This window comes from Danio rerio, chromosome 21 (genome assembly GCF_049306965.1).
Source record: "Danio rerio strain Tuebingen ecotype United States chromosome 21, GRCz12tu, whole genome shotgun sequence".
In the NCBI taxonomy this organism is placed as follows: Eukaryota; Metazoa; Chordata; class Actinopteri; order Cypriniformes; family Danionidae; genus Danio; species Danio rerio.
Window position 1 is genome coordinate 13,591,836 of NC_133196.1, and position 13,165 is coordinate 13,605,000.

Here is a 13,165-nt window from a genome sequence, read left to right on the forward strand (position 1 = left end):
CTTGGCTTGAAATGACATGCTGAAGAGATTACTAGCTGAAAAATAGATAAAATGATGACAACAATACTAATATATACACACAAACAGTTCATTGGATGAAACAAAATATGTTTTTATATTGTAAAAATTCTAGGCTTCACACAACCAATTTGTGTTGGGACAACATAAAGGAATTAGGTTCACTTATTTAATTTATATATATATATATATATATATATATATATATATATATATATATATATATATATATATATATATATATATATATATATATATATATATATATATATATATATATGAAAAGTCCACAGCATGTATTTCTATATTTCATTCCTATATATTTTAAAATGACCTATTTACTATTTCCAAATTAACATTTTGGCAAACATTAGTCATGTACCTAATATTAAGTCATACTATCATACTTATCATATTATCAACAATTTTGTTTAGCTAGTAGCCAAGAAAGTTTGTCTCATGTTCATTTATTTTTATATCATGTAGTAAAAACTAAACTAAATCTAAAATAAAATAAATAAATAATTATTAGCAGCATTTGTAAACATTTGACAAGGATCAAAACCTTTCAGAAAAGTTGTCCTTAAAGCAAAACGTGTATTAAACAATACTGATATTGATATATAAGAATAACATAAACCATAAATATTTATAAAATTAAAAGACAAGAAAGTTTATCTCATGCTCATTTATTTTAACCTCATGTAGCAAAATTAACAAACTAAATCTATAATAAAATAAATAAATAATTTTATATTAGGATTTGTCAACATTCGCAGTGGATCAAAACCTTTCAGAAAAGTTGTCCTCAAAGCAAAATGTGTATTGAACAATACTAATAAATAACAATTACATAGACTACAAATATTTATAAATGTAGTAGCCAAGAACGTTTGTCTCATGCTTATTCATTTTAACTTCATGTGGTAAAAAAAACTAAAATAAATAATTATTCATCAGCTTTTGTCAACATTTGATGAGAATCAAAATCTTTCAGAAAAGTTGTCCTCAAAGCAAAATGTGTATTGAACAATACTAATATAACAACAACATAGACTATAAATATCTATAAAATTAGGAGCCAAGAACATTCGTCCTATGCTTATTTTTGTTTTACCTCGTAATAAAATTACTGACTAAATGTAAGATAAAGATAAAAATAAAATAAATAAATATTTATTTATTAGCATTTGTCCATATTCAAAGTGGATCAAAAGTTTTTAAAAAAGTTATCCTAAAATCAAAATATATATTGAACACTGTAGTTTTTTATTTATTTATTAAACTATAGAATTTCATTTAAAACATATTTCGTATTTCAGTGATATTAAAATAACACTGATGAGCAGAATTGATCTGTGGTGGTGGATGAGAAGATTCCCTCTTTGTGTTAAGTGCTTTGAGTGCCCAGAAAAGTGCTATATAAATGTAAGGAATGTTTATTATTATTATTAATTGTATACAGACCACACAGATCACAGACTTGCAGACAATGCAACATCTTCTTGGCCTCTTGTACTTGTTCCTTCAGTTCTTTGTTTATTCTTATATTTTTGGAATTGTTGTGTATTGCTGTATTAACATACTGACATCCCTACCGATACAGCTACTGATATTCTGTGCCTCTTAAAAAACAATATGCACGATATTATACCAACTGTGAAAACCTGACAGAGACGCCAGCGGGAGAGAATGTACAAAATGTGCCGCATGATGAATGGATAAGCCAAACAACAACGCAACAGGAAGTTATGAAGGAGATCTGAAAGCAGAAAACACCAGATAGCACGAAAGTTCATCCAAGCACGTCTTGAAGTGATAGGATCTTTTTTTTCTGGCGCTTTCATGGCCTGCTGCAACACACACGCGGCTGTCTTTAAGTTCAGTCTGACAAGACGACATCAGCCCTCGCCAACCAACATCACTGTGCATTTGTGCTAGCGAATAATGCTAATCTCAGAAAGTAGCTTGCTGAAAACAACCCTGAATCTTTTTTAGCATCAACTTAATCAAAAATCCCACTGGGATAAGAAGCCAATGGAATAACCGCCGAACAAAAGCCGAAACGATTAGCGTTGCATTTGTACATGAAGTAAGCAAATTTGAATATGCAAAGGCATGTTAATGGATGCTAATGTTTATGCTAATCTTGCATTAATATTAAAAAAATGCTAATATATTAATATGCTGAGTAAACATGATAATCTGCCGCTGACATTTCCGCCTGCATGCTAATAGTGTCACAAACGGCGATAAGATGGAAAAAGCTGATTGCCGACCAAAAATGGAAAATTAAAACGTTCATTTACTTTCAAACAGGCCCTTGTTGCGGCGGCGAGATGCTAATCTTTTCTTTTTAACTGCCACGAAATATATAAATAAATACAAATAAAATCATTTTGTTGATGAGGGAAAATCAACCCTTAACAAAAAATGACCATGTTAACCCTCAGCTTGTGGAGTTTTTAATAAAAACAACCATAAAATCATGAATAATTGATGAGCTTTTGGCAACACTTTACAATGAAGTTTATTTTCTCAACATTAATTAGCCATATTAGTTGGTTAACTGTCAACGAATATTACTTGTACAGCTTTTATTAAACTTTCATTAACATTTGCTAACAATATTTTAAACGGGTGGTCCGCAGTGTATTTTTAAGGCTTGGTTGTGTTTATAAGATGCAAAGCAATGTGTGCTCATACTTCACTTGTAGAAAATCACGTTGTTTGTTCATATATCTTAGTTAGATTATAACATGAAAATGACTGTCATATTTCCTAGTTTCTCTGAAAGGCCCTCAAGAGGCTCAGATTGGTCAGCTAACATAATGTGTTGTGATTTGTGAATCGTCTCCACTTCACCATGTCACGCTTCTACAAGCACAAGCTTTTGTGCAGTGTAAACAGTCAGTCAGAGAAGCTGTTAGCAGTGTTACCTTCCAGAATCAAACAGAAAAGGAAAAGGACACAGCGGAACCTTTCTTTCCTGTCTTTCACATATATTCAAAATAAGCATGTGTAAGTAATATGAAATGTTCACATATCTTTTGAGAGTTGTTATTTAGGATGTAGAAAGCAGGAAAGGTGTCCACATAGAGAGACGCTGCAGCTCTGGTGAAGATTGTGCACGTTTACAGTGATTTGACTGATAAATATGAATTTGTAGCTTAATTGTTAGTGGTGCCAAACAGCATTTGCTGTTGTTTACATCTTTGTTATCGTCCTCGCTACAAGGTACCATTAGCACTAGAAACAGTGAATGTAACTGATCAATTTTAACAAATAAAAACACTTACAGGTTGTGGCTCACAATCCACAGCTTGGTCTGTTGGATAAGTTTTAACCGAGTCCATCACTGAACTGGAACAGATTCTGGAAGCTGCCTTTTGTCAAATGCTGGCTATATATTTTTATAATTCTCTGGAACATAATTAAAATTGAACTGTAAGCACTTCTCTCTTTGTCATGTCCTTTGGAAGCCGAAATAGAGAAACAGAAAAAGCTCTGTGGAAATAGCAGCGTATGGACAGCAATAAACAAACAATAGCTTAACATTACAAAAGATAATTTGTTGTTGGTCTCAGTTTAAAAAAATCTGACTGACTGAAAAAAAGCCTCTAAAAATCAATTGATCATTTTATTTCTGAACCTTCAGAGTCACCTCTTCCCAAAGTGCATTGATAGATTTAAACTTAAATGTATTTCATGTTAACAGTTGAGACTTTACAGTAAAGTGTCACCAATATTACCATACTTTAATGCGTTTACTAACAAGAACAAATAATGTACTTTGAAAAAATAATTTTTAATACAGCATCATTCATTCATTGTTAAATGTTTTTCTTTTAACACATGTGAATAATTTTCATTCTTTGTTTTTATTTTACTTATACTTGTATTTTAGGTTTTATTCCTGTTTATGTTAAGCACTTTGAATTACTATTGTGTATGAACTGTGCTACAATGGGTAACACTTCAAAAGGACTGTTACTGCCGCCGCGGCACTAAGGGATTAAGAATGTGTTTTTAGGTATAAACGCAGTTTGCGACTATGGGACGGGATGCGAACGGACAGAATTATACAGTAGCTGCAAATACCCTGCTACGAAATAATGTACAAAGCATGATAATTCCTTCATTAATCATTACAATCTTGTTAACGAGCTTTATTATCATTGTAAACTTGTTAAGTGCAATGAGGATTCATTTTGGAAAGTAAAGTTAAAGAAATAAGAGATACATAAAATGAAAGTACAACCATCCAAGCGTACATACGCAAATAAATAAATTAATTAAGCAGTGTTTTAACCAAAATTTAGAGAGAGCAGTGTTTGGTATTTTAAAGTGATTGGACTAATACAGTAAATAAATAAGCTTTTTTCATTTAAGTTTTCTTTGTTGATTATATTTTCCTTTCCCATTTATGTCTGAATGGCTGAAAAGGAAGTGCAGATCCAAACGCAGGTTTAATCAACATAGAATGGTCAGGCAAGCAACGGTCACCACAGGAGCAAACAGAGATATACAGTACAGGCAAATTCAGAGTCGTTGTCATACAGCAGGCGAACGGTCATGCAGCAGCAGCATAAATAAAAAAAAACAACAAAGCAAGGATCTAACACGGCAAGACAAGGCAAAGAAAACGCATCATAATGTCACAAGAACAGATAACAAGACTCAGCCGTGGTGTGTGTGCTGCCTTTAAAGTCCATGTAATCAGTTTTGAATAGATTCAACTGTGTGAGTTAGCGATCAGCGGATAACCGGAACAGGTGTGAGTGCGTGGTGCATGGCAGGATTTGTAGTCCCATGTGAAAGTAAATGGATTATGACACTTAATTATTGTACATAAATAATAAAAGAACAATTAAATGGGTCTGAATAATTATTTCTTTAAAGACATAACCGAAACACGGAGAAGTGGTCCGTGGCTGTTTATAAATAAGTGAAATTTACATAAATAAACTTGCCTTAAGCTTTATTTAATATTAACAAACACAACTTACAACTTCAATGCATTAGTAAATGTTGATATTGACAGTTAATAAATGCTGTACAAGTATTGTTCATTCTTAGTTGATGTAAGTAAACCCATGAACGAGTGCAACCTTATTGTAAATTATTTCAAAGATTGCTTTCACGAAAAGTAAAAAAGCTTTCAGAGTCATTCTTTTTAGGACAGTAGTCGCCAGCTATTTCGGTGGATACTAAAAGAAAAGCGTGACCTCAGTAAGAACCAAAAAAACTATAAGAGAGCGGTGGCGGTAGAATAGCTTTCTCCTTTCCTCCCTGTAAAAGCCCGAGCGCCGCAGGGACGCTAAACACACACAGGGGACACACACACACACATAAGCCCCCTGAGGCTACAGCATGAATCAGCAAAATTCTTCCCTGCTGTCCACTATGTGTGTTTAACCCTGGCCATGTAGGATGAGTGCATGTATGCTTGCGTATATGAGTGTGTGTGAATGCGCGTGTCTCCTGCAGTCCTGCCTGTTTTTTATTTTTTTTTAATTAACTCTGACTCATTAGCGTTGGGGAGAGCTCAGTGTGACAGCTTGGCGAGCTCCTCTGAGGGCCTGTCATGTTATAGAACAGGCTAGAGCTCTCGTGGGACGCCTGCGCACGCTTCCTCGTCCCGTTTGACAAGCGGCGAAACACATACGCGCCCATACACAGGCCAGTGCACAAATATATGGGATGAACGGAAAGATAATGGGGAGCCGCGGTTTGTTTGTTTGTCCTCTAAAAGCAATATTGTTTCTTTCTGTCTGGTCACGACTGCACTTTAAAAGACGAGCGGACCGACGGAGAAAAATACAGTGCAAGGAAAGATGAAAGACAACGGTCGGATGGTAATGGAAGGGGGTTCAGACCAAACGCTGGAGGTTTTGTGAGAATAACAGAGGAATGAAGGTTTGTCAGTGCCGTAGGTTTGATTTGAACATCAGGGCACGTCTGCGAGGGCTCTGAAAAAAATGTAAATCAAATAAAAAAATGAAACGGTACAAACAAACACACAAATGAAAATGACTATGGCTTAGAACTACTGTAGTTCTGCTGGAAGAGTTTTTGAATTGGAACACAGAAAGCAAACAATGCAAATACTGGACTGTTCAAAAAAACTTTTCACTTTCATTCGGCATTTGAGTTATATAATAAGAGTTATATATTTAGTTTCATATAACAGTATGGCTGTTTATTTAAACAATATGGAGTTTCATAAATAAATACAGCCTTGAAAAAACTAAAGCATTTGTGACAAAGCTTTATTATTGATTTTTATTAAATATTAAAATGCAATTAGGATGATCCTGTAATTTTTATGTTTTAAAAGTTAGTTACGAATGTTATATAATACCTGTATGGGTCAAGGATATTTTAGTAAAGGAAATATAAAACTATGTCAAAACTTTTTGGTCAAAATACATTTTAGATAACTAAAATATAATAGAAAATTGATGAAAACAAAAGAAATACAATTTGCATTGATCATTGTTTTCAGAATTAATAAGCACTCTTTAATTCAGAGAAACAACTGTAGATGGTGCTTTTACAGCCGAGCACATAAATCAAGTGATGTTTATATACATATTTTCTATATAAACAAAAACGTGTTCTGTCTTTGTATTGTCGACACAAGAAACGATCTACTAACTCTACTAATCATATCCTAAATTTTACTATGCTAAATCTGAAACTAAATGTATATCACTGAAACAAAAATGTCTTCAATAGAATAAAAACTAAATTACAATAAAACCATTAATACATCTAGTTTAAAGTATTCAAATAATTGTTTTATACAAATTAAGATCTGACTGCTGTTATATCAGCGAGATTGCAAACATGAAATAAATTTTACACAAAATGTCGATTTTAAAAAGCTGTTCAAATTAAGCAAGTTACTTCTTAGACGCTATATTGTTTGCTTTATTTTTTTAAATCTATTTTGCCAATTAAAATAATTCCAAACAAAGAACATCAGTGCATCTGAAAGCAATCATGTGATGACACAAATCAATGATTAAACAGTTTATTCATAAATACGGTCATTTGCTTAATTACTAAATGAATCAATTAATCAATTTTAACAAATCAATTGAATTAATAATTCACTGAATCATACATTAAGGGCACTGTCACGTCTGTGGTTTGGTTCAGTTGGTCTGAAACCAAAGCAACAAATGATACATTGTAGCTATTTTCAGTTTGTTTTGAGTCTTATTCACACCACACTGATTGCTTTGTTCCGAACCAGTTGAAAAGAACCAAAATGCAATCATTTGACAAAATCCACATCACTCATTAGCCAGAAGATGTTGTTGAACGTATTTCCTAAACTGCTTTTTGATTGGTCAGAATTAACGTGCAGGAAAATACTAATGAAACTCCCGCAAGTAAACAAACCTGCAGATCAAAAATGTTGCTTTTTACTTTGGAGGGATGACTTGTATCTCTGGTCATAGTGTACTATATAGTTTGTATACATCACTTTAGACAAACTATAAATTTGAAGGATAAAGCATGGTTGCGGCTGGAAAACAATGTTTTCATGCATCGCAAACGGCGAAGGCGCAATGCAAGTCACTTCAGGAGGAGGCGTAAACTGCAACATGGTTATCTTTCGGATATATTACCAAAGATCCATAAGGTAATGTTTTGCTCTCTCTCTCTCTGTTTAAAATTGATGATAGAGCACTGTAAACAAATATTTTTCCTCCATATCCCATAATGCAAAGCGCATCGGACTACGGCAGCTGGATTAATCCAAAAAGGCGCACTACTTTTTGCAGTTGGGTCTGTTCTATTTCAGATCATGTTCTCACCACAAACAAACCGCTCCAGGGTTTGTCTGAAAGCGTACCACCTCTTCAAGGTCTCAGTAGTCTTTTTGGTTTGCTTCTAGTGCGCACTCGAGTGCGATTGCTACATTCACACCTGCACAAACTAACCACACCAAGAGGGAAAGCAACTCTAGTGCGATTCAACTGAATTAAATACGGCAGGTGTGAAAACACGCTAAGACAAGGTCATGTCACCAAGGTTTAAGGTTTTTCCAGCACAAAATACAGATTAATGGGATAGTTCAGACAAAAATTTAAATTACCTAATTGATTCTCCCTCATGTAGTTTTAAACCTTTAGGAGTTTCTTTCTTCTGTAAAAATAGAAAGGTATCTTAAAGAATGAAGGCCCATCGAAGTCTATAAGACAAAAAATAAATTAGAAGAGGTAAATGAGAGCCAGCAACAAGCATTTTACTAAATTTCTTCTTTTGTGCTGAACAGGAGATAAAAGAAACTCAAATAGCTTTAGGAGGAGTAAATGTTGGCAAAATTGTCATATTTGTGGTGAATTGTATTTCATTAATAATCCTTAAAACCAAAAAATCTAAAAAGCTAAACTATTATTATTTTTCTTCTCCCAGTTCATACTGTATATCCAATACCAAGGAAGCATCAACTAATCAATCATTTAAAAACAAGAAGCCTTACTGACCTCAAACTTTTGACCAGTAGTGCAGATTGCTAGAAAGTTTCTACCAAGTGATGAATGTGGAGCAAAATATTTACAAGGCATTTTATACTAAACTCTTCTCTTTGATTCGAAAAGACAGAAGCATGACTGGAGGAGTAATTCACTCGCTCTCAATCTAGACTTTCAGATGTGAAGCACGAACGCTGCGAAAACTGCGGCACGAGGAAGAAGAAAGGATGAAGGAAAGCAGGAGAAAGGGCAGCAGAGAGAAGATAAGATCACCAGGATTCTGTGAACACTATCCACTAGTGTCCTACACTAGCATCTTATCTCGCCTTCTGCAGACACCCTAAAGACACACACACACACACACACACACACACACACACACACACACACACACACACACACACACACACTGAGACACAAAGTAAATACGAAGGAGGAATGACAGAAAAAGAATGAAATTAATCGAAAATGCTTAAAATACAAATCCCTCCATGTTGACAAAATGTGGCCAAAGAGTCTTCACTCTACTTTCACTACCCTAACTGCTTTTTCTATTTCAGTTTCTGCCCTATAAAACTCACAATCAACTAGTGAAATCTAATCTGGATGAGTCAATATATTTGGCCTTCCCCTGATATACAAGAATGATGAATTGCTGCAATTTATGGAGCTTTCCTAACAATGGAAATTGCCATGTATGAATGTAGCTGATTGTTGGGAGACCTTCTTAAGGTTACACATGTCAAAAACTACTTTCTTGAGATTTCACAGCATACTATGGATTTACGACTTCAGGAGACCACATTCTTGCTTTGAAACAAAATAAAAAATTAACAGTATGAAAAACCCAAATGAGATAATTGATTCTGTACAGAGATACTGTGTTCTAGTCTGTGCTTTTCTTAAGAATCAATAAAACTGTGAAGAAAACTTAAAACCTTTGAGAGACTTTAGATGTCTGTGGGAGTTTTACACTGTAAAAAACATCTGTTAATTAACAGTTTCTGTATATTGTGATTTCTGTTTATTAATTGCATTATGTGACCTTGATCTCTGCCCTGTTAACTTTGAATATTAAAAATTCAACTCTACAGTTTGACAAAGTGACTTTATTGACATTTTAGTAGTTTGAAATAATTAAATGTATAAGAAGAAAGATTAAGAGAAATAAATCTGTAAAATAACCGGTATTGGGCAAGCTACTTAAAAAATGTAGTGAGCTAAGCTTTTAGCTACTCTACTTAAAAAGTAGCTTAACTGCACTAAAAGCTAACCTTTGGGAAATGTAGCAAGCTAAGCAAAAAGCTACTTGGCAAAAGTAACTTAGCTACATCAAAGCTATTTTTTTGTAATTGTCAATTTTTATAGCGAAACAACTTAAACGCAAGTTTAAGTTTAAGCCTTCTATCTTAGTGATCAATGAAACTGTCAATGAAACATGTGGCAGAATTATCAGTTCAATTATTTATGCTGTACCAAACAGAAACCAATTATAGTATATAACAACAAAAACAAAAAATCCAATAAAACCAGCTTACACATTTAAAATACTAAAGAAATGTATAGTAAAGGGACATGTGTAGAAATCATTATAGTGTAATGTTATATGTATTTACAGCTCTTCATTAATGAATTACACTACATAATGTAGTATCATTAGTAACTATCATGAACTAATAGTAATTACCATAGTATACTTTAACCTTTATTACAGTAAACTATATATATATAACCCATCATTGGAAAACACCCATACACTCTCATTCACACACATACACTACAGACTAGCCTACCCAATTCACCTGTACCGCATGTCTTTGGACTTGTGGGGGAAACCGGAGAACCCAGAGGAAACCCATGCGACCACGGGAAGAACATGCAAACTCCACACAGAAATGCCAACTGACCCAGCCGAGGCTCGAACCAGCAACCTTCTTGCTGTGAGGCAAGAGCGCTGCCCACTGCACTTTAATTATATTTAGAATTAAAAATACCACAACAAATAATTTGAGCACTATTGTGTACTTCAAAACATTATGGTACTTATATAACTCATAAAAATAATTTTTGAGCACAGGATCATAATTAACATTATTGCACCTTAACATGTAATTCTTGAGGTATGGTCATGAGAAATCCTGTTTCAGATATATCCTCTCCTCAGTCACTTTTCTATCAAGCCAATTTCTCGTGTTAGTGACAACACCGACCAGAGCAAGAGGTGGCAGTAAAGCACCAAAAAGTTTGTTGTCAACCCCCGTAAAACAGAAAGAAGAAGAAATTGTTATTCTCATCATTATGGATTTACTTTCAACGGCTAGACACCCTGAATGTCGATGTCGTCACTTATTGATCTGCGATCTGAAACTGTAGCTTGTGTGAATGCTGCTTCGCTACTTGACTAAAAAAACAGCTTTGTAACTAAAAAGCTATTTGCTTCATAAAGTAGCGGCGCTACCGCATCGCAACTGTGAAATGTAGTTAAGCTTATAGCGTCACAACTTGTAGCGACACTACTGCCCAACACTGAAAATAACAGAAAATGAATTGGCTGTTTATTGCAAGGTTTTTGTACTGTAGTATACAACACCAAAAAATACATTATATTACTTTAACTTATTCAAAGTAACGTTTTCAAACTTAAAAGATCAAGGTCCCATAATGCAATTCAAAAGCATAAATAAATTAGGAAAAATAAAAACATGAATCACAAAATACGGAAAACTGCTAATTTACATTTGTTTTTTACAGTGTAGCTATGTCCTGTGAGAGACTACGGATGTTTGTGAGAGACTATTTATGTCCAGAGAGAGACTAGTCAACTGACAATATTTGCAAATGTGCTAAAGTCATTCGAAGCAGGGTCTGTTCACAACCATACTTATTTTGACAACCAAACTTGTTTTAGCCATGTAAATACATGTACATAACAATATACTGTCTGCACATGACCATGTAGAGGCAATATGAATAGGGATAATCAAGACTGCTATTCGGATATTTAAGTTTGTGAAATTTCCATCCCACGAAAGCCAGTATCACATTATTTATGACACAGCCGGATGGCACAAACAGGCTGTCTTCGGTATTTCAGCATCACATTCCAGTCACCATGGTGATCGCTGACCCTGACTCTATTCACAGCGGCTTGGTCACACTTTGTGATGAGCAACTGTTGCAAAACTAGATTTAATGATTGAAATGCTGGCGCATGCAAGGCTGAAAAAGACTAGTGTTGTAGGTTTAGATGATATGTTTTAGTCTGGAGCTGTGCATAATGGCATGCTGCATCAGAGCAAACAAACACACAGGCACGGACACATGACTCACTACTGTACATCTCGTTTTCAGTCTCAGTACATGAGAATAAACATCGGTAATGCTGCTGTACTGTACACTGTAAAAAAAAATGCTGGGTTCCAGACAATTGCTTCATGTTGTCACAACACAAATCGGTTAACTAAATTGTTTTTACAAATTTAAGTAGATTGAACATAAAACAATAAAGTTGTACCTTAAAAAATCAAGAATTGTGATGTTTCAGCTCATTTTAAATAAGTTGTTTAAACAAGCAACAAAAATATATTTTTTGGAGTGTGAACTGTAAAAACTTCCCGGTTCCACACAAATCGATTAAGTTAACTTAATTGTTTTTACAAATTTAAGTAGATTGAACATAAAACAATTAAGTTGTCCCTAAAAAAAATCAAGAATTGTGATGTTTCAGCTCATTTTAAATAAGCAGTTTGAACAAGCAGCAATTTATTTGAGTACACTGTAAAAAGTGATTAGTTTCTTAAAGCGAGTAATTGCCTTAAAAGCAACAAGTTGACTTTACAAAAAAAATAAATGTATGTAAACCCATAGTAACTTGGAACTGTTGGAACTGAAGCTGATTTTTTTAAGCTGAATTTTTATAATCATGCTAATTGTACTCACTTTTTTTAAAGTCAACTAATCCTTTTTTTACAATGTCAGACTATTTTAGCATGTCTAAAATCTACATTTATAGCCTGTATCGAATTTAGAAGAGACACTAGACTGTTTTTTTTTTTTTTGCTAGATACAGAAAAACTGGGAAAAATAAATATAATACATGTGTATTGGAACAAGTATTTTATTTTTTTTAAAAATGAGCACAATTTGCATAATAATTAAGTCAACTTAACACTTTCAAGTGACAATGGGTTTTCTTACATTATTTTTGTAAATTCTTTTAAGGTAATTGGTTTACTCGGTTTAAGTAACCAATCACTTTTTTTTTTACAGTGTGTAACTGTAAAAATGCTGGGTTCCATGCAATTTCCTTCATGTTGTCACAACACAAATTGATTAAGTTAGCTTAATTGTTTTTGCAAATTTATGTACATTGAACTTAAGTTTTGCCTGAAAAATTCAAGAATTGTGACATTTCAGCTCATTTTAAATAAGTAGTTTGAACATGCAGCAAAATAGTGTACACTGTAAAAACTTTTTTTTTTTTTTCGTTTTTACAAATTTAGGTCGATTGAACATAAATAAGTTTCCCCAAAAAATTCCATAAGGTGTGTTGTTTCAACTCATTTCTAATAAGCAGTTTAAACAAGTAGCTAAAATCATTTTTTTAATGTAGATTGAAGATACAAGGAAGAAATGGATATTTTTTTAAATAGTTA

At 33.5% G+C, this 13,165-nt stretch overlaps 1 protein-coding gene and 1 long non-coding RNA gene across 46 annotated transcripts in view; both read right to left on the bottom strand.

Moving 5' to 3' along the window:
* celf4 (CUGBP, Elav-like family member 4) overlaps positions 1 to 13,165 on the bottom strand; it is a 257,804-nt gene that overhangs the window by 142,690 nt on the left and 101,949 nt on the right. The window lies entirely within an intron of this gene.
* LOC141379997 (uncharacterized) lies at positions 5,540 to 10,286 on the bottom strand. Its single transcript, XR_012397190.1, has 3 exons — positions 8,286 to 10,286; positions 6,685 to 8,131; positions 5,540 to 6,640 (listed from the first exon to the last, which is right to left on the bottom strand). It is a non-coding gene; the product is annotated as an uncharacterized lncRNA (long non-coding RNA).